General features: G+C 43.0%; 1 protein-coding gene across 1 annotated transcript in view; it reads left to right on the forward strand.

Moving 5' to 3' along the window:
- The first annotated feature begins 3,429 nt into the window (after positions 1-3,429).
- Positions 3,430-25,276, forward strand: part of CCSER1 (coiled-coil serine rich protein 1) — a 1,224,715-nt gene continuing 1,202,868 nt past the window's right edge. Inside the window, exon 1 of the mRNA XM_089663808.1 lies at positions 3,430-3,720. The gene's annotated coding sequence lies outside the window, so the exon portion shown is untranslated. The remainder of the gene's footprint in view (positions 3,721-25,276) is intronic.

Below are 25,276 nucleotides of genomic sequence, written 5' to 3' on the forward strand. Positions count from 1 at the left end.
TTCAGAGCTGTCAGACTTTGAATGGCAATTGCGCGGTCATGCAACACTGTACTGATATGACTTTTTCATCATTTTTTGAGACAGATAGAGCTTTCTTTTGGTGGTATTTAATCACCACTGTTTTTTTTCTGCTAAACAAATGAAACAAAACATTTTGAAAAAATAAAATAAAAAAAGTCTTAGTTTCTGTTATAAAATGTTGCAAATAAGTGATTTTTCTTCTTTACTGCACTGATGGAGATGGATAGGCTGCACTAATGGGCACTGATAAACTGCACTGACGGGCACTGATAGGTCCTGATGAAGCTGTACTGATGTGCACTGATGAGGATGCACCGATGAGGTGACATTGGTGGGTACTGATGAGGGGGCACTGATGAGCATTGATAGTTGGCAGTGATAAGCTGCAATGATGGTCACTGATAAGCTGTACTAATGTGCACTAATGAGGCGACACTGGTAGGTACTGATGAGGTGGCACTGATAAGCTGCACTGATGGGCACTGATGAGGCGGCACAGATGGTCATTGATAGGTGGCACTGATAAGCTGCAATGATGAGCTGTACTGATGTGCACTGATGAGGCGACACTGGTGGGCATTGATAGGTGGCACTGATAAGCTGTAATGATGGTCAGTGATAAGCTGTACTGATGTGCACTGATGAGGCTGCACCGATGAGGCGACACTGGTGGGTACTAATGAGGTGGCACTGATAAGCTGCACTGATGAGGCTGCACTGATGTGGTTGCACTGATGGGCATTGATAGGTGGCACTGATGGTCACTGATAAGCTGCACTGATGAGGTGGCAATGATGAGGTTGCACTGATGTGGTGGCACTGATGGGCATTGATAGGTGGCACTGATGGTCACTGATAAGCTGCACTGATAGGGCAGCACTGATGATCAGTGCCTTGATTATCAGTGTAAACAAAGAACTAACAGACACAGCGTGTGAGAAAAAGGCTGCCAATATCCGACAAGTCTGTTTACATGTGATTGGACACAGCTAATCACATGGTAAAGGGTCACTGTGATTGGCCCTTTTACAGTGATTTGTGATCAGTTGAGTCCAAAGGACACATCAGTCACAGAACATACTCAATGCGTGCCCCCAGGTGACGGGGTTCTAGAAGGACATCTATGGACACCTCCCCAGAACAAGAGAACCGCTCTGTAGCCGTCTTTCGGATATAGCATGGTAATAAATTGGTTAAATGGTCTGTCTCAACCTTGTAACTGCTACATCTGCAGAAGAGCTTGTTCTTGTTGAAAAACAACAGACTTACTGGCCAGATCACCAGGTGAAAATAAAAGAAAGATATCCTAAAAAAAGAAAACTAATGCAGCCATCACATGTAATGGTTGGAACAGCTGCAAAATATGTCATGTTTGGTTCGGGGTTTCCTTTGCAGGTGCAGCAATCCTGTTTATAAATAATTCATGTGTTTCCTCCCTCCTGTCATGTCACAGATCGATGCCCTGAGCAGTGACCTTTGTGCATGGTGGAGGAGGAAGCCCAAGCAGTCAGAAGTGTCAGTGCTGCGTGTTGTAGGGGGGGCAGAGATCCTGCAGCTGGATCGCTGTGCCATGTGTCCTGTCATTGCCTTGTGTTGCAGGGGGGGGCAGAGATCCTACAGCTGGATCGCTGTGCCATGTGTCCTGTCATTGCCTTGTGTTGTAGGGGGGGCAGAGATCCTGCAGCTGGATCGCTGTGCCATGTGTCCTGTCATTGCCTTGTGTTGCAGGGGGGGGCAGAGATCCTACAGCTGGATCGCTGTGCCATGTGTCCTGTCATTGCCTTGTGTTGTAGGGGGGGCAGAGATCCTGCAGCTGGATCGCTGTGCCATGTGTCCTGTCATTGCCTTGTGTTGCAGGGGGGGCAGAGATCCTACAGCTGGATCGCTGTGCCAATTGTCCTGTCATTGCCTTGTGTTGGTGGGGGGCAGAGATCCTGCATCTGGATTGCTGTGCCATGTGTCCTGTCATTGCCTTGTGTTGGTGGGGGGGCAGAGATCCTGCATCTGGATTGCTGTGCCATGTGTCCTGTCATTGCCTTGTGTTGTAGGGGGGCAGAGATCCTGCATCTGGATCGCTGTGCCATGTGTCCTGTCATTGCCTTGTGTTGGTGGGGGGGCAGAGATCCTGCATCTGGATCGCTGTGCCATGTGTCCTGTCATTGCCTTGTGTTGGTGGGGGGGCAGAGATCCTGCATCTGGATTGCTGTGCCATGTGTCCTGTCATTGCCTTGTGTTGGTGGGGGGGCAGAGATCCTGCATCTGGATCGCTGTGCCATGTGTCCTGTCATTGCCTTGTGTTGTAGGGGGGCAGAGATCCTGCGGCTGTATCGCTGTGCCATGTGTCCTGTCATTGCCTTGTGTTGGTGGGGGGGCAGAGATCCTGCATCTGGATTGCTGTGCCATGTGTCCTGTCATTGCCTTGTGTTGGTGGGGGGGCAGAGATCCTGCATCTGGATTGCTGTGCCATGTGTCCTGTCATTGCCTTGTGTTGGTGGGGGGGCAGAGATCCTGCATCTGGATTGCTGTGCCATGTGTCCTGTCATTGCCTTGTGTTGTAGGGGGGCAGAGATCCTACAGCTGGATCGCTGTGCCATGTGTCCTGTCATTGCCTTGTGTTGGTGGGGGGGCAGAGATCCTGCATCTGGATTGCTGTGCCATGTGTCCTGTCATTGCCTTGTGTTGTAGGGGGGGCAGAGATCCTGCGGCTGGATTGCTGTGCCATGTGTCCTGTCATTGCCTTGTGTTGGGGCAGAGATCCTGCAGCTGGATTGCTGTGCCATGTGTCCTGTCATTGCCTTGTGTTGGTGGGGGGGCAGAGATCCTGCAGCTGGATCGCTGTGCCATGTGTCCTGTCATTGCCTTGTGTTGGTGGGGGGGCAGAGATCCTGCATCTGGATCGCTGTGCCATGTGTCCTGTCATTGCCTTGTGTTGGTGGGGGGGCAGAGATCCTGCATCTGGATCGCTGTGCCATGTGTCCTGTCATTGCCTTGTGTTGGTGGGGGGGCAGAGATCCTGCAGCTGGATCGCTGTGCCATGTGTCCTGTCATTGCCTTGTGTTGGTGGGGGGGCAGAGATCCTGCATCTGGATCGCTGTGCCATGTGTCCTGTCATTGCCTTGTGTTGGTGGGGGGGCAGAGATCCTGCAGCTGGATCGCTGTGCCATGTGTCCTGTCATTGCCTTGTGTTGGTGGGGGGGCAGAGATCCTGCATCTGGATCGCTGTGCCATGTGTCCTGTCATTGCCTTGTGTTGCACCTTTACAGCATTTTCCATCCTCCTCCTCCTGCATTCCTCTGAGTGTCCTGTCAATAAAGCTACGAGGGAAGAAGGCTGGCCATACAAGACGTAATGAGTGAGGGAGGAGAGGCTGGTCTTCAGCTGCTTTGCTGAGGAGGTGGCAGTGCTGCCTTGACATCTGTGTGGAATGTCAGTGAGTGAGGCCGGCCTCCCGCTCCTCCTCCTCCTCCTCCCAGCTCCTCTTCTTCCCCTTCACAATCAGCTGCCTGCCAGGCCACCAATCCGTCCGCTTCACAACTAGCAGGCTGGGAACACTTGGCATGGACAGCCCTGGCATGAGGATCCTTACTATCAGCAACTAGAGCTGCCAAGACACTGGCTGCTAACAGGGAGCCTACTGACAGCTCAGCGATCGGGGAGCATTGACAGGAGAACAGGACACATCTCACCTACACAGCAAAGGTAACTTACTGCGCTGTCCTATCCGGAACATGCCTCCTCCAGGTGGATGGGGCAGGCCTGGCACCGTGGGCTGGCATTAGGTGCCTGGGGTGATGTGGGGTCACTGGATGATGGCGATCGTGTCCTGCGGACAGGTGGATTACTGACCGGTCATGACATGGTGATGACAGCTGACAGGTGGATCAGTGGTGACCTGATATCATGGATATCATAGAGCACTGGTGACATGACAGCTGACAGGCGGATCAGTGGTGACCTGATGGCATGGATATGACAGATCAGTGGGGACATGACAGTGCCATGGCAGCTGACAGGTAGATCAGTGCTGACCTGATGACATGAATATGACAGATCAGTGGTGACATGACAGTGCCATGACAGCTGACAGGTAGATCAATGCTGACCTGATGGCATTGATATGACAGATCAGTGGTGACATGACAGCTGACAGGTAGATCAGTGCTGACCTGATGGCATGGATATGACAGATCAGTGGTGACATGACAGTGCCATGACAGCTGACAGACATATCAGTGCTGACCTGATGGCATGGATATGACAGATCAGTGGTGACATGACAGCTGACAGGTATATCAGTGGTGACCTGATGGCATGGATATCACAGATCAGTGGTGACAAAACAGTGTGAAGACAGCTGACAGGCAGATCAGTGGAGATATGACAGTTGATAGATCAGTGGTAACATGACAGTTTGATGACAGCAGACAGATCAGTGGTGACCAGTGTGATGACAGCTGACAAGTAGATCAGTGGTGACCAGTGTGATGACAGCTGACAAGTAGATCAGTTGTGCGATGACAGCTGACAAGTAGATCAGTGGTGACCAGTGTGATGACAGCTGAGTGTGTTGTATGCACTGCAGAGTATCATCTGGAGGGATGTGCAGGGAGCCTGGGATGGAAATCCGCAGTCCTGTAAGAGGCAGTGACTGTGTTTATGAAGTATGTGCTGGCTTCCCCATCTGGTGCAGTGTGGCAGGCTTTGGTAATCAGTGATTTACATTCAGCACAATGCTTTGTTCTGGGCTTTCAAGAGATGTGACAGTAAAGTAACTCCAAGCTGACAGTCCAGATGAGTCACATGACAGGCACCTTTGCTTCGGAGTCAAGGGGGATCACTCATCAAACACGTGATCGCCAGGCCTTTTTTTTTACCTAAATCCACTTGCGTTCCAGAGCGGTTGTCTCAGTTCCACATTGTATACCTTTAAACGTTTGTAGTCTACCCTAACGTATTAGGGGCGGTTTACACCACAATGGGAAAGGGACGTGTGTGCGTTTCCCACATTGCGTTCAAAACGCACTGGCTTTGCAATCTGCTTTGTTACTGGCACACCAAGGCAGAAAGAAATATAGAATAGTGATGGCAGAACAAGACCAAGTGCTGCATCCCATTGAGTCTGCCCCATTTTTTTAATACATGTATTTTTTAAATTTTTTTGTTAAAGTGGTTGTAAATCTCAGACGTGAAATATGAACAAAGCATATCCCTCTATAGTGTGTACTTGTCTCAATTAAGAGCACTGTGTCATTTTTGTCTGCTGCATCATTCCTCTGCTATCAGCATGAGCCACTTCTGACAAGTTTTACTGATACCAAGAGAAAAATGGTGATAGGGGAGGGACCTCCAGCTCTGTTCCTGTGTGCTGTGTGGAGAGGGGTGTGTCTCTACCCTCCAATCAGCTCTCAGAGCTCTCCTTTCTTATGTAACCCCAGCTCCACCCCCTGCTTTTCAGAGCTGAGAGACCCTGTGTAAATGATGCACTTTGAATGAATGTAGGGGATAGACAGCTATAAATAAACAGGTACAACTTATGTAGGTGAATTTGTTTCATCTCTGTGTATCATTTGAGTCCAGCCACTTTACTGGGTATATGTGAGGGTTTACAAGCACTTTAATGTTTTTGTGTATAGACAAGCATGTTTGTATCCACTTGCTTTTGACTTACTCACAACCTCTGCTGGATGTCTATTCCAAGCATCAACTACTCTTTCAGTAAAATAATACTTTCTAAGATTAGTTTTGAACTTTCCTCCCTCTAGTTTGAACATGGCATGTTTGTGGGCCCCAGATCACATGGTACTGCAGCTCTGTAGCAAAAGATCGCTTCTAATAGTCATTCACAGCTTGCTGCAATCAGCTAGCAACTGATAACTATAGCAGTGATCTATTGCTGCAGAGAGAAGCTGCATCCCTGTCCCAGCCACTGTACTCAGAGGTAGCAATGTCATGTCACTTGTGACGTCCAGGGGCGAACTGACAACTCATGGGGCCCCCGGGCAATAGGGAATCATGGGGCCCCTGTGTCCTTTCCCAAACTCAAAAAAGCCTATGAAAAAGGTACTAGGGGCATCTCATGGGGCCCCCTACTGACCCTGGGTCCTTGGGCAGTGCCCGAGTTTCCAAATGGTCAGTCCGCCCCTGGTGACATCACAACCCTTTCAGGGCCAGTTTACACCAAATGCAGTCCAGTGCGTTTTTTTTTTCTGCATCAAAAATGCATCGATAGTAGGCCAATGACACCAGTGCGATCAGTTCCAGTGCATTCCAGTTCCATTTTTTCTGCACTGAACTATACTGGAACACAGTAAAATGCATCAAAAACGCACCACAATGCACCAAAAAACGCACTGGAATGCACATGTTCTTATTTAAGTTGAAGAAAAAGAGAAGGGCAAAAAATGAACTGGAACGCATCAAAAATGCATAAAAAATGTGTCAAAAACGCGCATACATAAACGCATCTGGAATGCATCTGGACTGCTTTTCTATGGTGTGAACTGGCCTTTAGTGTAAATACAATGCAGAAGAATTGTGTGCACAGCAATCTGCTATAGGTTCTCCTAGCATGATAGGGAGCACAAAAGCTGACCGCCAGGAGGTGGCAGTACTCAAATAACAATTGAATTTAAGGGCAGCACAGTGGCTAAAGGGTTAGCACTTCTGCCTGGCAGTACTAAGGTTGTCGGTTCAAATCTCACCCACAGCACCACCTTCCTGGAGTTTGCATGTTCTCCCTGTGCCTGTGTGGGTTTCCTCCTGGTACTCCGGTTTCCTCCCACACTCCAAAGACATGCTGGTAGGTTTATTGGCTCCTGTCTAAATTGGCCCTAGTATGTGTATGTATGAATGTGAATTAGGGACCTTAGATTGTACACCCCTTGAGGGTTAGGGACTGATGTGAATGTACAATATATATGTAAAGTGCTGTGTAAATTGACGGCGCTATATAAGTACCTGTAATATTAATTAAAAAAAAGAAACTCTTAAAGCGGTTGTAAACCCTTACATATACCCAATGAAGTGACTGGCCTCAGGTGATACACAGAGATGCATCAAATCCTCCTATATAAGTTGTACCTGTTTATCTGCTGTATTCTCTTCTCTACATCCGATCAACGTGCAGAACTTATAAAGCTTGTCTGAGCTGCCGAAAAAAGAAATGGGATCTGAAAACACACACTGCAGAGCTCAATGAGGAAAGCTGATTGGCGGAAAAGGGCACACCCCCTCCACATAGCACACAGAAACAGAGATGTAGCTCTCAAGCACAGGCTGTGTGCTGCAGCTCCCTCCTCTGTCACCATTTTTCTCTTGGTGTCATGAAAACTTATTAGATGTGGCTCATGCAGATCGCAGAGGAACTGGGCATCAGACAGAAATGGCACTTAGTGCTCTTGAAACAAATACACATTATAGAGGGATATGCTTTGGTCATATTTCATGTCTGAGGTTTACAACCACTTTAAGTAAATAAGGTCAACTACTCTAAAAGCATCCCCTCCAAAAAAAAAGTAGATTTTTTTACAAAACAAAATTCGCCTAAGCAGCTTATTGATCTAAACTGAGAGTTTCCAGTTCAGCAAAGTTTTGCCGACAGCAGAATCTGACATTTGTCTGCAGAAACACTCTTCTCATCTCTGGTAGTAAATGCCTGCAGTCAGTGTTCCTAGTATGTAATACATCACATTTTATTTGATATGAGATATATGTTTGGGCGATATCATTCATAGCAGCAAGAACTGATTTAGGTTACTTACCATACAAGTTCTACCGGTTGTATGCAGGGTAGTGGTAAGAAATGTTTACTCCTGAACATAGTCACTGATCCTAATTATGACAGCTCATATCCTACTGTAAGTGCCTGTGCTCAGCAGATGACACCCCTCTTGCTAATTTCACTGTTCATATATACTTGTATGGAATGAAGCGCCTTCCTTTATTATGTCATATTGCCAGTGTTTGATTATAAGTTGTACATTATACACACTTTTGTAAAATAGTGGGCTCATACTATATGGATGCTGTGGATCATTCAGTCAATATGACGTTATCTTCTGTGTCATATGCAGTGATTCATTGTCCTTTATAGATGGTAGTGTTTACCCTCTGTCTCTTCTCATCAAAGAAAGGCATTTGGCTGAAAATAAATTTGTTTCAAAAGGCGATCATTAGTTGGATTGCTTTTGATGTAGCAAAGAAAGATGTGCTGTGAGTTTACTGACATTCCGATTCACCACGTGCAAGTCAGTATCTGCTTTTGCCACTCCAATAGTTTCCAAGGTAGCTTTATTTAACATTAGGACTTTTATTAATGCTATGCTGTTATTGTTGTTCTGGAATTTATTTATAATGATGATTTTTTTGTTTAGTGCTAAGCCATCATTGTTACTCTGGTATTTCTTTATTTATAATGATGTTTTTTTTGTTTAGTGCTATGCCATCATTGTTACTCTGGTATTTCTTTATTTACAGTTATGATTTTTTTGTTTAGTGCTATGCCATCATTGTTATACTGGTATTTTTTTATTTACATTGATGATTTTTTTGTTTAGTGCTATGACATCATTGTTATACTGGTATTTCTTGATTTACAATGATGATTTTTTTGTTTAGTGCTATGCCATCATTGTTGTTCTGGTATTTCTTTATTGACAGTTATGATTTTTTTGTTTAGTACTATGCCATCATTGTTATACTGGTATTTCTTTATTTACGATGATTTTTTTGTTTAGTGCTATGCCATCATTGTTGTTCTGGTATTTCTTTATTTAAAATGATGGGGGTTTTTTTGTGTAATGCTATGCCATCATTGTTGTTCTGGTATTTCTTTATTCAACATTATGACTTTTATTAATGTTATGCCATCATTGTTGTTCTGCTATTATTCAATATTACATTGTATGTGTTTATTTTTCTCTTTGCTGTTGATCATATGCCTATGTCAGAAGTGTTGATTTCTAAACACTGGAGGAAATGGAAACAGTGACAACAATCAGATTTTTTTTTTACCTTTCCTAAAATTGTATTTGCTTTGGTTTTTTTATATCAGCCCAATAGACTTTGATATTTTGTCTAGATCACTAAAAATCTCACCCAACAAAGAACACACCATGGAACTGATGAAAGGATGATGGATTTCATGTATGTTATATTATATACTTATGTATACATAATGTGTCTGGCATTCTTACTACTTTCAGGTTATATTTTGCCACTAATCTGCATTATGGTTTTGGTTTATACCACAGTACTGTATCATTATTTTATTACCTGGAAAGGAACATGATTGGCAGCACAGTTAACTAGTGGTTAGTACTCATGCAAAACTAGGGTCCTTGATTTGAATTCTGGCCAGAAGACCATGTCCATGGCATGTGCATATGCTCTTTGTGGTTACATGGGTTTCTTCTGGATGCTTCCACACTCCAAAAACATGCTGGATACTGTTAATTGGCTACTGTCTGAATTGGTCCTAGTATGTGTGTACAGGTCTAAGGCAAGCCATTCCAGGGAGACAAGTGAACTGCTCCAGGTGAGTGCCGTAGATGTATGGCCCCTCCACATACACGTCGGTGCTGGCCTGATCCATGATTGCAGGTACAATGTCAAGACACAAAGGTTGGCCACACAAGCAACGATGTAGCAGATAAAATCCTTTATTGGAATCCTCCACAATCAATGTGGTAAGAACATCACAGTTCCAAGACTGGACAGAACACATGCTTAGTCATTACAGTAGTGACTAAGCACGTGTTTGTGTGAAATGTGTCTACTGGTCTACTGCTTCTCTGTCCAGTCTTGGAGCTGTGATGTTCTTACCACATTGTTTGTGAAGGATTCCAATAAAGGATTTTATCTGCTACATCGTTGCTTGTGCGGCCAACCTTTGTGTCTTGACATTGTACCTGCAATCATGGATTGGGCCAGCACCAATGTGTATGTGGAGGGGCCATACATCTACGGCACTCACCTGGAGTGGTTCACTTGTCTCCCTGGAATGGCTTGCCTTAGACCTGTACACACATACTAGAACCAATTCAGATAGTAGCCAATTAACAGTATCCAGCATGTTTTTGGAGTGTGGAAGCATCCAAAAGAAACCCATGCAACCACAAAGAGCATATGCACATGCCATGCACATGGTCTTCTGGCCGGAATTCAAATCAAGGACCCTAGTTTTGCATGAGTACTAACCACTAGTTAACTGTGCTGCCAATCATGTTCCTTTCCAGGTACTAAAATAATGATACAGTAAGTCCTCCTAAAGTGCTATTGTATGCTACTGTCGGGGAGCCTTCCGACAGGCTGGTTATACTGAAGTCAATCGATATGACCGACTTCAGTACAACCAGACTGCCCATAGAAGGATTCAATCTCGATCAGTCCCTGCTGAACCGACCAAGATTTGATCCATCTATGGCTGGCTTACAAATCCCACCTGCAAACCCTGGTACCACTCTGTTGAGTGACTAATGCAGCTGTGGTATGCATTTCAGGCATGGAGTTGTTGAAAAATAGGGTTTCAAGGTCTGGCATGCACCAATGATTGCAATGCAGTCATGGTGGTAGGAAAATTGTGTAAACAATGTCGATTACTGTTGATCAAATGTTGGTCTGTTGATAACCAAAACCCAGCAGATGTGGCTTAAATGGTCAGTTCTGGCAAAATGAATATTTCGATTGTAGATGTAGACATGGTCATATCAAGTGCAAAGGCCTGAGAAATCAAGCACAGAGATATCACCAGAGCCCTTGAGACATACAATACAAAAGCATTTGATTGTTCAATTGCTTTACTAAGTGGCCAAATAGTAATGAATTACACTGGACCTGTATACATATAGATTCGGAAAAATTTCCCAAATACAGACTGCTACCTCATAGAACTGCATATTCTAAACCTAGTTTCAGGCTAGAGATGATGTTACGGAATTTGCAACAATTATATGAATATTCAGTAAAAAATTGCCTCACTTTTTAGGTGATTGCTGTACAGTTAGGAAACTGATTGACCTCTCAATATGTTCCATTAGGTTGGAAGCTGGGAAAGTCTTTGTATTGTCTTTGCGTTGTGCTGTTCTCTGCACATTTGTAGAGGGCTGTGTCTATAACTGAACAGAAGATGTCAATCCTATGTCTGTTCTTTGTGATACGTCCACTCTAGAATTACAAGTGCCCACGATCTCTTATGTGTTATGAACTGTTCTTATCTTTAATAGTGTTATCTATAATATAAATGTTTGAAATGCTAAAGAGTTAAAGTGTAGATTTACTATAATTTATTCTTACATAAAAGGATCTTACATCCAAAGAATTTGTTCTTTTCTTGGAGAAAATCTTGCACAAAGTACTGCATACTAACATCAGGTCAGTAATTGGACAGTAACATACAGTATGTCAGATGATTCTGTTAGTGTCTTTATAAGTGTTGCAATTTTAGAATATTATGATTAATATTTTACTATTATGGAAATTCGTATGGGTAGTGTTTGTGCCAACAGATCATTAATTGCTCGTATGAGAACCTTCTGTGTTGCTGTTTTCTTCCCCTGGTATAATTAGGGGTCACTTTTCTGTCCTCTGGCTTTCATACTGATCCAAAACAACTTTTTTTTTGGCTTTGTAAAGGTGGTTGCTGGAGGAACTAGATGAAGAGGGTGGGAGGCTTACTGCTGAAGGCCTCAAGCCTGGCTTGGACTAGGTGGACAAGCATATCTTTGGAAATGAATTGTGGGGCGATATCTGTCATTCATGGTTTGGGTCACCACAATCTTTCTTTATCAAGGTTTGATGGGAACAGTGTGACATACATTTTTTTTCATTTTAATCTTTTCTTCTGCTCTATAGCAGAGAAAAGGATTGGCACCTGACCACAGGAGGCCCTCATTATTACCCTGTAGGACCTTAGAAATGGTCTGATTATCTCAAGTTGGACTTGATATCTGGGGCATCAGGTGCCTCATCAGAGAGAGCTATAGTAAAGCGCCGCTAACCAGAGAGAGCAACCTATATATGTAATGAAAAATATCACTGCGTGTGTTCTGTTAGATTCTTATATCTCTCCAGAGGTCCAGCAATTAGATCACCTTCTGAGGTACCTGGATAGGCTCCTCAACACCCCCTACTGCTCAGGAATCTTGTAGCATTCTCTATGAAGAGGGACATACATACTAAATGATTGACTTGTTATGGAGATGATCTAAAAGTCTGTAAGGCACCAGCAGACACCGCTGGCAAAGCCTTGTGAAGAGAAGCAATTACAGGATTTCTACTCTTCCCCACTAATAAGTCATCTATACAGTTGTGTCCAAAATTATTCAACCCCCACTGAAATTGAGTGTTTTGGCCAGTTTGACATTGCTTTTGATCATTCAGTCATCTTGCTTACATTTACATTAAAGAGGCACTTGTAGGTCAGACAAATATAACATAACAGTTATAATGAAATAACCACAAATGTCTTTTCTGTGCTCACAGCATTATCAGTTTTATTCAACCCCCAAGTGACATTCAATCTTAGTACTTAGTACAGCATCCTTTTACAGTTATAACAGCTTTTAAACGTGAAGCATAGCTTGACACAAGTGTCTTGCAGCGATCTACGGGTATCTTCGCCCATTCTTCATGGGCAAAGGCCTCCAGTTCAGTCACATTCTTAGGCTTGCGCACTGCAACTGCTTTCTTTAAGTCCCACCAGAGGTTCTCAATCGGATTTAAGTCTGGTGACTGCGATGGCCACTCCAAAATGTTCCAGCCTTTCCTCTGCAACCATGCTCTAGTGGACTTGGAGGTATGCTTGGGATCATTGTCCTGTTGAAAGGTCCAACGTCTCCCAAGCCTCAGGTGTGTGACGGACTGCATCACGTTTCCATCCAATATCTCCTGGTACTGAAGAGAATTCATGGTACCTTGCACACGCTGAAGCTTCCCTGTACCTGCAGAAGCAAAACAGCCCCAAAGCATGATTGACCCTCCACCATGCTTCACAGTAGGCAAGGTGTTCTTTTCATCATAGGCCTTGTTCTTCCTCCTCCAAACATAGCGTTGATCCATGGGCCCAAACAGTTCTAATTTTGTTTCATCAGTCCACAGAACACTATCCCACAACTTTTGTGGTTTGTCCACATGGCTTTTGGCATACTGCAGTCGACTCTTCTTATTCTTTGGAGACAGCAAGGGGGTACGCCTGGGAGTTCTGGCACGGAGGCCTTCATTACGCAGTGTGCGTCTTATTGTCTGGGCTGAAACTTCTGTACCCACATCTGACAAATCTTTTCTCAGTTCCTCAGCAGTCACACGGGGACTTCTCTCCACTCTACGCTTCAGGTAGCGCACAGCAGTCGAAGTCAGCATCTTCTTTCTGCCACGACCAGGTAGCGTTTCAACAGTGCCCTTTGCCTTGAATTTGCGAATGATGCTTCCTAAGGTGTCTCTTGGTATGTTTAACATCTTTGCAATCTTCTTATAGCCATTGCCCTTCCTGTGAAGAGAAATCACCTCTTCTCTTGTCTTCCTGGACCATTCTCTTGCCTTCACCATGTTTGTAACCACACCAGTAAATGTCTAGAAGGAGCTGAGTATCACAGTCATTTTAAAGCTGCCTAATTGGTGCTTATTATGCTTGATTGCTGCTCGGTGACATCCACAGGTGTTTTCAATACCTGATGGAAAGCACCTGTATGAACCTCTGTTCTTCAGAGTGGTAGTCTTTAAGGGGTTGAATAATTGTGGCAATGAAGAAACCACATAAGAACCATTTACTACTGTATTACATAAACAATTGATGTCATTTTAGTTGCATTTGGGTAGTTACAACGTCCTTGTAGGATTTGATTCTGAATACAATTCCAAATGTACACTATAGTCCCTAAACCCCTTTACAGCATTGGGGGTTGAATAATTTTGGACACAACTGTAGCATCCTTTCCATGCTTTAGTAAATCACTGCTAAGCAAAAAGAACAACCTACATATGTCATATGAAAAATATGGCCACATATGGCTGTAATCTATGTGATTTTTCTCTACCAAGTTAGAAGTTACATGTGGCATATAATCTAACAATAACTGACATCGGGAAGACAGTTTAGGCTAAGGCAAAAGTATTAATAAATGGCATGTCGAGCCTTTATTCCATAATTTGTATAATCTCAGAACTTTCAAAACAATCCAGTTTATGAGTTTTATGACTTTTCAAATTAGGAATATCCCCTAGTCATATAACTATTTTAGATAGCGTATATTCATGCTTACTTCACGTTGTATTGCTTTGTTATTGTGCCACATACTGTATCTTGTTATATATTATACTATTACTGCAGTGCTCTTCTTTCCTTCATTCCTTCCTTCTTTTCCTCACTCTTCTTTCCTTCCTTGGTTATGATCATCAGATACAGCCAAGGTGGGGAAAAGTCTCCCTCATCTTCAGGGCGAATGTATAACAAACAATAAAAAGTGAAACATACTGTAATTATCTCATACAAACAATACATTAGTATAAATCCTTCCTTCTTTTCCTTTCTTATCTTTCCTCCCTTCCTTCTTTTCCTTGCTCTTTTTTCCTTCCTTTTACCTTGGATGTGTATAGAGGAGTGCCTGGTACAAAAGTTCATCTCTTTTAAAGGAATTTAAAACATTTAGTGGGTAAGAGCATCAGATACAGCCAAGGTGGGGAAAAGTCTCCCTCTTCTTCAGGGCTAATGTATAACGAACAATAAAAAAATGAAACCTACTGTAATTATCTCCTACAAACAATAAAGTAGTATAAGTCTATAAAATCTGTATAGCAATAAAATGTCCTTGAAATGTCCAGGTCAGTAAAATACTAGTCAATCCAAATAATCTGGCAATCAAGATGATTCAATAATCATGTAAAATACAGTATAATCAAATGCATAATAAAATAAATCTATTGTAAAAACACAGATGGCTTCCTGTGGACTAACCTTTTAGTGGAACTCCTCACATGTCCCCATGAATTATTTGGCCTACCAACATTTTTTCAAATGTTCTCCTCTCCTTTCAGCACTGCCAACTCCTCCTCTATGGATCATAATTTGGTGCTCACCATATCTAGAGCTCTGATCATAACTTATAAACTGATTGCACCCAACTGGATCTCTCCTCGCTTCCCAAACTCTTTCTGAATGGATAACGGATCTCAATAAATATAACTCTTATGAAAAACATAATTATTGTTTTAGAAACTGTGTGTGTAAATTTAATGCTATATGGTCTCAAAGGATGGAATATATGTATCCTCCCTTCTCATAAGTCCCCACATGTCTCCTAATAGGTGTATTTTCTATGATTCTTTTGTATCTGTATGACTGATTATGGTATATCTTGCTCTGGTCTTTGCATTGTGTATCTTGTACTTGTATTTCTTTTGTTTGTTTTGTTCGCTTTTTATTTTTTTTTCTCCCTCACTGCATGGCGGTCTGTTTCTATGTTGCTAAACAACAAAAACTCTCTTTAAATAAAACCTGATAAGAAAAACACAGAGGGCCCTCATAGACATTAGATCCTCTCCCGATTTGGCCTTTCATTGAATATGTAGGGGCACCTTCAAAGGGAGCCTGTCTAGGTACTCTAGAAGGTGATCTCATTGATGGATTTCTGGAGACACATAGGAAACTAACAGAACACATGCAATGGAATACTGTACTTTTGAACCATTGATATATCATTCCTAGGTAGTGGGTTATTACAGGTTATATAACAAATGAAGAATTACAGGATTGCTGCAACCACTGATTCATGTCTCTGCAGTGAAAGGGATCTGTTTGTCATTCGTATCACAGATCAGGTTGTCAGTCTTCCATATGTGAGTGGCCTGACAACCACAGGCACATCCAAACAAAAAAAGAATTGTATTTTCTTCTTTGAAAGTGCTTAAGACATATATTTCTTTCAAAGTGTTATTGTCTACTATCTGGTACTTATGTGAATGGCTTCAGGAAACTAGATAGTTCTTTGTGATCACATGGGATTTAAAACATACTTATTGTGTATCATCTGGTATTATGTTTCTTTGTATCGTAAGCTTGATAGTTTTCTTAGGAGTACAAATGTTTCCTTAATTAGCTATCATACACTTTACCAGCAAATTCAGACCTTGGTGTCATTTTGTGTTGCGTTAACACGTGTGTTAATGTGTGTTTTTTCACGTAGGCTCCTGTGTTGTTGGGTCAGTAACATACAGTCATGGCCGAAATTGTTGGCACCCTTGATATTTTTCCTGAAAATCAAGTATTTCACACAAAAAAGGTATTGCATTAACACATGTTTTGCTATACACATGTTTATTCCCTTTGTATGTATTGGAACAAATATAAAACAGAGGCAGAAAAGCAAATATGACATAATGTCACACAAAACCCCAAAAATGGGCTGGACAAAAGTATTGGCACCCTTAACTTAATATTTGGTTGCACACCCTTTGGAAAACATAACTGAAATCAGTCGCTTCCTATAACCATCAATAAGCTTCTGACACCTCTCACCCGGAATTTTGGACCACTCTTCCTTTGCAAACAGCTCCAGGTCTCTCTTATTGGAAGGACACCTTTTCCCAACAGCAATTTTAAGATCTCTCCACAGGTGTTCAATGGGATTTAGATCTGGGCTCATTGCTGGCCACTTCAGAACTCTCCAGCGCTTCTTTGCCATCCATTTCTGAGTGCTTTTTGACGTATGTTTGGGGTCATTGTCCTGCTGGAAGACCCAGGATCTTGGACGCAAACCCAGCTTTCTGACACTGGGCCCTACAGTGCGACCCAAAATCCTTTGGTAATCCTCAGATTTCATGATGCCTTGCACACAGTCAAGGCACCCAGTGCCAGAGGCAGCAAAACAACCCCAAAACATCATTGAACCTCCACCATATTTTACCGTAGGTACTGTGTTTTGTTCTTTGTAGGCCTCATTCCGTTTTCGGTAAACAGTAGAATGATGTGCTTTACCGAAAAGCTCTATCTTGGTCTCATCTGTCCACAAGACGTTTTCCCAGAAGGCTTTTGGCTTACTCAAGTACATTTTGGCAAACTGTAGTCTTGCTTTTTTATGTCTCTGTGTCAGCAGTGGGGTCCTCCTGGGTCTCCTGCCATAGCGTTTCATTTCATTTAAATGTCGACGGATAGTTCGCGCTGACACTGATGCTCCCTGAGCCTGCAGGACAGCTTGAATGTCTTTGGAACATGTTTGGGGCTGCTTATCCACCATCCGGACTATTCTGCGTTGCAATCTTTCATCAATTTTCCTCATCCGTCCACGACCAGGGAGATTAGCTACAGTGCCATGGGTTGCAAACTTCTTGATAATGTTGCGCACTGTGGACAAAGGCAAATCTAGTTCTCTGGAGATGGACTTGTAACCTTGAGATTGTTGATATTTTGCCACAATTTTGGTTCTCAGGTCCTCAGACAGTTCTCGTCTCCTCTTTCTGTTGTCCATGCTTAGTGTGGCACAGACAGACACACAATGCAAAGGTTAAGTGAACGTCTCTCCTTTTTATCTGCTTTCAGGTGTGATTTCTATATTGCCCACACCTGTTACTTGCCCCAGGTGAGTTTACAGGAGCATCACATGCTTGTAACATTCTTATTTATCCGCAGTTGTGAAAGGGTGCCAATACTTTTGTCCAGCCCATTTTTGGAGGTTTGTGTGACATTATGTCGAATTTGCTTTCTTTCCTCCCTTTTTTTGTTTTGTCCCAATACACACAAAGGGAATAAACATGTGTATAGCAAAACATGTGTTAATGCAATACGTTTCGTGAGAAATACATGATTTCCTGGAGAAATATCAAGGGTGCCAACAATTTCGGCCATGACTGTATGTAATATTTGTTAACTAAGCTGATTAAATATAATCAAGAGGAACTAATAATATAATCCTGTTATACCTGACCTGAGACTACACTGGTAATTACTGTAACTATGAGATAGAGAAGGTATGTGGGATTTTACTTTGCAGCAGGGCTGGATCTAGCCTACCTAATCTGGGGGTTCAGTAAAAGAGTCAGGGGGCATAATGTCAACACTGACAGTCTGTCACAGGGTGTCATGACTTGGGAAACAATAGTATGTATTAAGCTGTCATCTGATTAGAATGATTAAACAGAACCAGGGGTGGACTGACAACTCATGGGGCCCCTGGGCAATAGGGAATCATGGGGCCCCATGTCCTTGCCCAAACTCAAAAAAGCCTATGAAAAAGGTACCAGGGGCATCTCATGGGGCCCCCTACTGACCCCGGGCCCTCGGGCAGTGCCCGAGTGTCCAAATGGTCAGTCCGCCCCTGAACAGAACCTGTGTCCCTTATATCAGATGTCCCTATCATAGTCCCCCTTTACATCAGGAGTCCTCATCAGAGCCCCCTTCACATCGGATACCCATCAGATTGCCCCATTACACCAGGGTCCCCATCACAGTGCCCCTTTACATCAGGTGTCCCCATGAAAAAGCCCCTCTACATCAGATGTCCCCATCAGAGTGCCCCCTTATATCAGATGTCCCCATCAGAGTGTCCCCGTACATCAGATGTCACCATGATAGTGCTTCATTACATCAAGTGTCACCATCAGAGTGGTCCCTTTCATCAGGTGTAACCATCAGAGTGCTCCCTTACATCAAGTGTCACCATCAGAGTGCTCCCTTACATCAATTGTCCCCAACAGAGTGCCCCCTTACAGATATATCAGTTATCCCCATCAGAATGCCTCCTTACATCAGGTGTCCCCATCAGAGTGCCCCCTTACATCAGGTGTCCCCATCAAAGTGTCCCCTTACATATGAAGAGTTATCCCCATCAGAGTGCTCCCCTTACATCAGGTGTCCCCATCGGAGTGCCCCCTTTACATCAGGTGTCCCCATTGGAGTGTCCCATTTACAGCAGGTGTCCCCATCAGAGTTCCCCCTTACATCAGGTGTCCCTATTGGAATTCCCCCTTACACGGATTGTCCCCATCAGTGTGCCTCCTTACAAAATCTGGGGGGGCACAGCCAACCCCAGCACCCCCTAGATCCGGCTATGCTTTGCAAACAAACCAGGCACAAGTCTAGGGTATGGGCAAAAGAACTTTTGAATATCTGTGCTAATACTTTAGTAGTACATATAGTCATTCTTTTTTTTGGTGCTTTGTGGTGCATTAGGCATTTGCATAGGCTACCTAATGCAGTAAAACGCCCCAAAAAAGATGTAAATAGCATTTCTGACAGCAGATCACAAAGCATGTTAATGCTTTTCCATCAGTAATTGTAATGGGGCCATTGAATGAAAGAATGGTATACATTACCGCAGTGCAGTAGTATGAATAGACCCTAAGTCAAATATGTTGTTGCATATGCTTCTGTAAAATCAAAAAGTTTGTCTTTTTTTTTTTAACCAAATCATACCAGCATCCACTAGTGATTCCACTCCAAGGCTGACAATGCATACTTATTTTAGCTGCAGTGTTGTCACCCTTACCTGTGCACTTGTGAGTACACAGTTATCATGTAGAGAATGCCAGGGCATCAGGAATTCAAAACAACTATAAGTTACATATAGTAGTCTGTTGGTGCCTATGCATTATACCCACAATCCTTTGATCGTGGTTGTAATGCTTTGCAGGCTTCAGTGCAATAAAATAATAAATGTACATGTTACTTTTTGCTGTATGGGTGCATTTATTATTATTATTTTTTTTTTTTTTACAAAAGGTGGAATTCTCCTTTAACTCACATTGAATAAAGCAGGGCTTTTTAATCTGTATTTAAATAATACATTTAAAAGACTATACATATTCTTTAAACAAGTAGAAAATCTCATAAAAGAACTACTGGACCTATGTAATAGCTTAAATATTCAGTCTTAGGCCTCATTCACACGATTGGTTTGATTGGGTCCGTCTGTCCGTTCGGACCCAATCGGACCCTCATTCACTTTTATGTAGTGGCAATTTAAACAGACTTGTGTCCTTCAATCTGATCAGCTAAAAAAAAATGCATCAGGTCAGATTGGAGGGAAGTCAGATGTAGATGGACAGCCAATCTGTTTACACCTGGCCAGCCATAGAGCAGAGTGGGCTGTGTCTGCTCTGCTTAAATAGCATGAACACGGACCTGTCATCTACCTGCGATGCTCTGCTCTGCTCAGCAGGGTATCAGCAGACAGATCCCCTGCTATGCATACCGGAGTCAAGCGGAGTACGGCCCATGTGAAAGGGGTCCTAATGTATTATAATTGATGGCTTGCTTCTTAAATATTTTTATTTCCCTCTTTATTTGTCCCATCATGCCTCTGAATTTGGGAGTTAAGCTTGTAACTGTCAATCTTGCAATGCCTCATGGGATTTGTAGTTTGGCAATAGCTGCCAGTTTGACACCTGTGCGCTAGAGCTTTCAGAGCAACTGTTGGCACCCTATTAGGTTAGTTTACCATATCTGTCTGACCAGAGTGGAACAATGAGGTATACCAGGCATAGATCGGGCGGTGCGGATCCCACTGAGCCACCAGAAAATCCACTTCTTGCACCAGAGGGCCAATGTAGTTTTGACCTGGAGGCCATCCTTTGGAGATGACTACCTGCAACACATCCTGGAATTGAGACCACTCCCCAGGCAGTCTGCCTGATACTTGAATGTCTGGAATACACATGTCCGACAAAGCTGGAATGTAAAGTTCTGCTAAGGATAGGATAGCTCTGTGCAACATTCTGGATCCCCTGAAAATTGACCTTCATGGCGTTGTCTGCCACCACCTTCTATTAAGAAAGTTAATGCTTACGGGACAGTCAAAAATCAACTGAAGCTTCTGAATATTACCTGAAGAGCAGGACTTCAATGATGGGGGGGGGTCAGCACAGTGATTTAATGGTTAGCACTTCCGCTTGGCAGCACCAGGGTCGCTGGTTTGAATCCCAACCATGGCACCACCTGCCTGGAGTTTGCATGTTCTCCCTGTGCTTGCTTGGGTTTCCTCCGGGTACTCCAGCTTCCTCCCACACTCCAAAGACATGCTGGTGGGTCAATTGGCTCCTCTCCAAATTGGCCCTAGTATGTGTATGTATGAATGTGAGTTAGGGCCCTTAGATTGTACTCCCCTTGAGTGTCAGGGACTGATGTGAATGTACAATATATATGTAGTCTCAGCCTCATTATGTCTTACCAACTTCTCCTTTCTGATTTTCCTTGCCAACAGAAGCTTGACTATTTCCTGCAGTGGAAGGCTCTGCAGTCGGTAGCAACAATGTTGTAATGCATCTTGAGTTAATTCACAAAAACGTGGATTGCCTTTAATAGGGCTACTAACCTCTATATAAATAAAGCTGGTCCCTCTGACCTGGAGACAGATATGATACCTCTGGGCCCAAGATTCCTTTGTGCGGTGCTTGGCCACAAAGGAAATTCTGCCTGATATTCTACCACCTGTTGAAGGGCAGAAACAGATTCTCTGATTGTCTATGACTCTGACTACCTCTGTACCTCTCTTCTGTTAAAGGCAGCTTCACCCAGGGCCCATAACAATTCTTTGCAGCTATGAAGAGCAGGCTTGAGAGCTTGGTGTGTTCATAGGGGTGGAATTTTGCAGACTGGAAGAGGATCTACTATAACTTGGACTGGATTTCTGTCACTTCTCACACAGTCAATTTCTGCCAGTAGGGCATGCTGGGCTTTTAGTCAAAGGAGTACAATTAGTGCCTGTTAGTGACTGCAGTCTTTTAATAGCAAAATTACCCACATTTTCTGATGATCCTTACCTATAGGAACCGTAGATACCATAATACTGACATGACACAAGAATAATATTTCAGTATGGAGGAATAAGTAAGTGCTTGCCCAAATCCAAGACAACCACTTGTGTGAGAGTTGCCCATTTCACCTGCTCAGAATGATACATCATTTCCTGGAATCGTGGAACTGGTACTATGCCTTCAGAGTCCTGAGGATTGTGTTGATTGTTGCTTTAGAATTAAAACTGGCTTTACCTTCAAATAAAAACTAAGCAGCCTTTTCAGAGCAGACTGGGGTTAATCATCATGGAGGGTTGTAAATCAAATGTTACAATATAGCCATTGGAGGGAGAGGAAACTTGCAACATTGTATCTTGGCTCTTCTAAGGTGCTGAAGAGGCTATCAAGTTGTTTTGGTTCTAAAGAGTAATATTTTTTTAAACACTTTTGCTTAAAAAGTTAGGAAATTAGTATCTTAAAGGTGCAGGGGCGCTGCTAAAGTGTTCTGGACACTTATTTATCAATATGTACGAGATGCATGCAAGAAAATGGACTGGAGACCGATTGGAGAGTAACAGTCATGTGTGGCAGATGACCAGTTGGTACTAAACAACAATTTGGACTTAATTATGCATAATGTGAACAATTTATTTGTGTAACTTTTCATTGATCTTGACACATTTAGACACAAAAGACATCATTTTGTTTCTGGGAAAGTTTTATGAAAGTGTTAAGTAAAAATCAGTTTAAGTAAACGGTCCCCGATATTGTACAGTGCTGAGCAGCTGTGTGAATGAGCCCTAAAGCTGAACATGCCTAAGGCCAGACTCATTCACATAAGGTTTTAGACTTAATAGACTTAGGAAGCTGAAATAAGAACATACAATAGTGTCGTCTATATTGACTTCAAAGCAGAATCCTGTAGTATGTGGAATACTAATAATATACCTGTTTACATTCTCCTCTAATATGTTGAATCTGTGAGTCTTCTAACAGAGTAAACAAAGGTTGGGCCTGCAGTCGAGTCTCTGTTAGTCAGTAGACAACACTTAAATACATAAGAGTGCAGCGCTTAAAAAAGTGACAAATAATCATAAGAAAACAGTGATAAGTGTGGCCAAAATTAGTCCATCCAAAAATAAAAGAAAAGTCCCAATATATTTGGGAAGAATATTTTTCAAATATATTTCAAATATATTTTTCTGCCATGTGGGCTACTACAGAAGGCTTGCCAGAAAGGCATGACCCCTGTTAAGAGTGGTCAATCACGCTTTGTTAAACAATCCAGAAAGCCGGTCACTGGAATCCTCCTCCAGATCACCAGAAGAGCAGATAAGGATCTTCCAAACAATGGACCTTAATTAGGGTAGCTAAACCACTCAGGATAAGGCTTGGACTCGTAGTGGAAAACATGCAAAGAAAGAATGCTCCACATAGTATAAAACCATAATCACAACATTTATTTGAAGTATGGTTGCACTCACATGTAAGCAAACATCATTAGGCATTGATTGACAAAAAAAAAATCTAAATTTTCCAGTTTCCAAAATGGCCTCCGGCTATTCGCGCATGTGCAGTAGCGTGTGTGCGTGGCTCCGCCCCATGCATTTCATCACAGGTAACGTCATCAGAAGCATGCCCACATGCCTAACCACAATCCTTATATAGCCTGTACAAATCAAGGACAGGCCAGCACTGACCAAAGCTGTTTGCATGTAATCGCAAATGGAGAAATAAGTAAATAAATAAATTTGGTCAAATGTCAAGGGACAGTTAGGCACCTTTCACACAGGGTGGACTCCATTGAGATCAGTAGGGGATCTGTCCTCTGATCCCCTGCTGATCAGAGCAGAGGGGGCGGATGACAGGTCCATGTCCAATCAGTTTCTGCAGATCAGACATGGACAAAGCCCACTCTGCTTCATGGAGTAAATGGACTCTGCTACCTGTTTACACCCAACTGCCCTCCGATCCTATCTGCCTAGATGGAAGGGGACAGGTCCCCTTCCATTTTTTTTTTTTTAGCCTACCAGATCAGACTGGGGGTAGGCGAGTGTGTGCAGACACAAGCCTGTTTACACCTGCTGGTCCATAGAGGTGATTGGACTGTCCGATCAGGGCCGCCTGAAAAACTGACAGGTGGACCTGATTGGACCCTTTTGCGTGAAAGGGGCCTTAAGAACAGATAAGTGCCCCTGGATAGAAACTCTCTGCATACAGGGCCACTCATCTGTCCTTAAAAGCATATAATCATTCAATTACGTGCGAACAACCTGGGTACACACTGTAAGAAAATTGGGCAAACAATCCAAAAATGTGAAACTGATGTTTCACCGAAAGTCGAACTAAAGGATGGTACTAATTGTATGAACATTCTCAAATGACAAAGGCTTTTTTTTTTTTCGTTTGACGTAGAAATTTTGTAATGTACAATATTGATGTTGATTACTGTTTCTGATAACGTGCAATTTTTCATATCTGATTTTTCTCATACGACACAGTAAAGTGTTACTAAGCCCACAACAGTAAACTCATTCTGTATATGCAGTAAAGCATGCTTGTTATACTCACTGTGGAACCTAAGGGGTTAATCCTCTGCATTGTGTAAAAATGCTTTTTGATCCTGACTTCTGTGATCCTCCCCTTCTTCCAGTGCCCCCCTCTTATCGCTCGATAGAACATATTGTGTGGAGTCACTCTGCACATGCTCAGTTTAGTGTGTATTGCTAGAGAGGTTTTTTTTATTCTCGGGAGAGTGCATGTGATCAGCACAGGGCCAATCAGCACGGCCGAGACAGAGGCATCCTGCATCCTACTAGAGCAGAATGAAAACTCCTCCTACCAGCTTTAACCAGTGCTCTGCTGGACACTGATAGAAGTCACAAAACTGCTCTAACTGCTGATGAGAAAAGGTATTTAGCAGTTTATATTTAGTAAAATAATCGCATTTCCATGTTGTGTGTACTGTGGGAGACCAGATATAGTGAATGCGGGGTCCTAGGTTTAGTAACACTTTAAATGAAAATCTTTAGTTCTGTGCACATGTGAGAAACATTTTGGAGTTTGTCCCCTTGGAAATTTTACTTTGGAAAGTCTGAATTAGATGTCGAAAGTTGTGTACACACTATACAAAAATTGAATGATCGTTCCTCGTACGGAATCTTTCTTTTGATTGTCTCATAGTGTGTACCCTACTTCAACCTAGGATCGAAAAAAGTGCAGGCTGCCTATCACAACCACCTGGCTGGCCCACCATCAAAAGGTGCAGATCTGGATGGTGTGCGGTCTTAAACGGCTAAGTGCATGAGCCCTTACCCTAGTTTCACACAGAAGCGTTTTTCAGAAACGCACTACAGTCCATTTAACATGATTTCCTATGGGACACGTTCACATCTCAGCAGTTTCACCCGGTGTGTTTTTTGGAAAGGGTTGGGGACTTTTGTGAATGCAAAACATTGCTTTTTTTTTGGTTCTATAGACTTCAATGGAAACGCTGCAGAAAAGCATTTTTGCTGCATTTTTTATGCTTTTTAAATCT

Source organism: Staurois parvus, unplaced genomic scaffold, assembly GCF_062004578.1.
Source record: "Staurois parvus isolate SC_StPar_1 unplaced genomic scaffold, SC_StPar_1.0 ptg000044l, whole genome shotgun sequence".
NCBI classification, from domain to species: Eukaryota; Metazoa; Chordata; class Amphibia; order Anura; family Ranidae; genus Staurois; species Staurois parvus.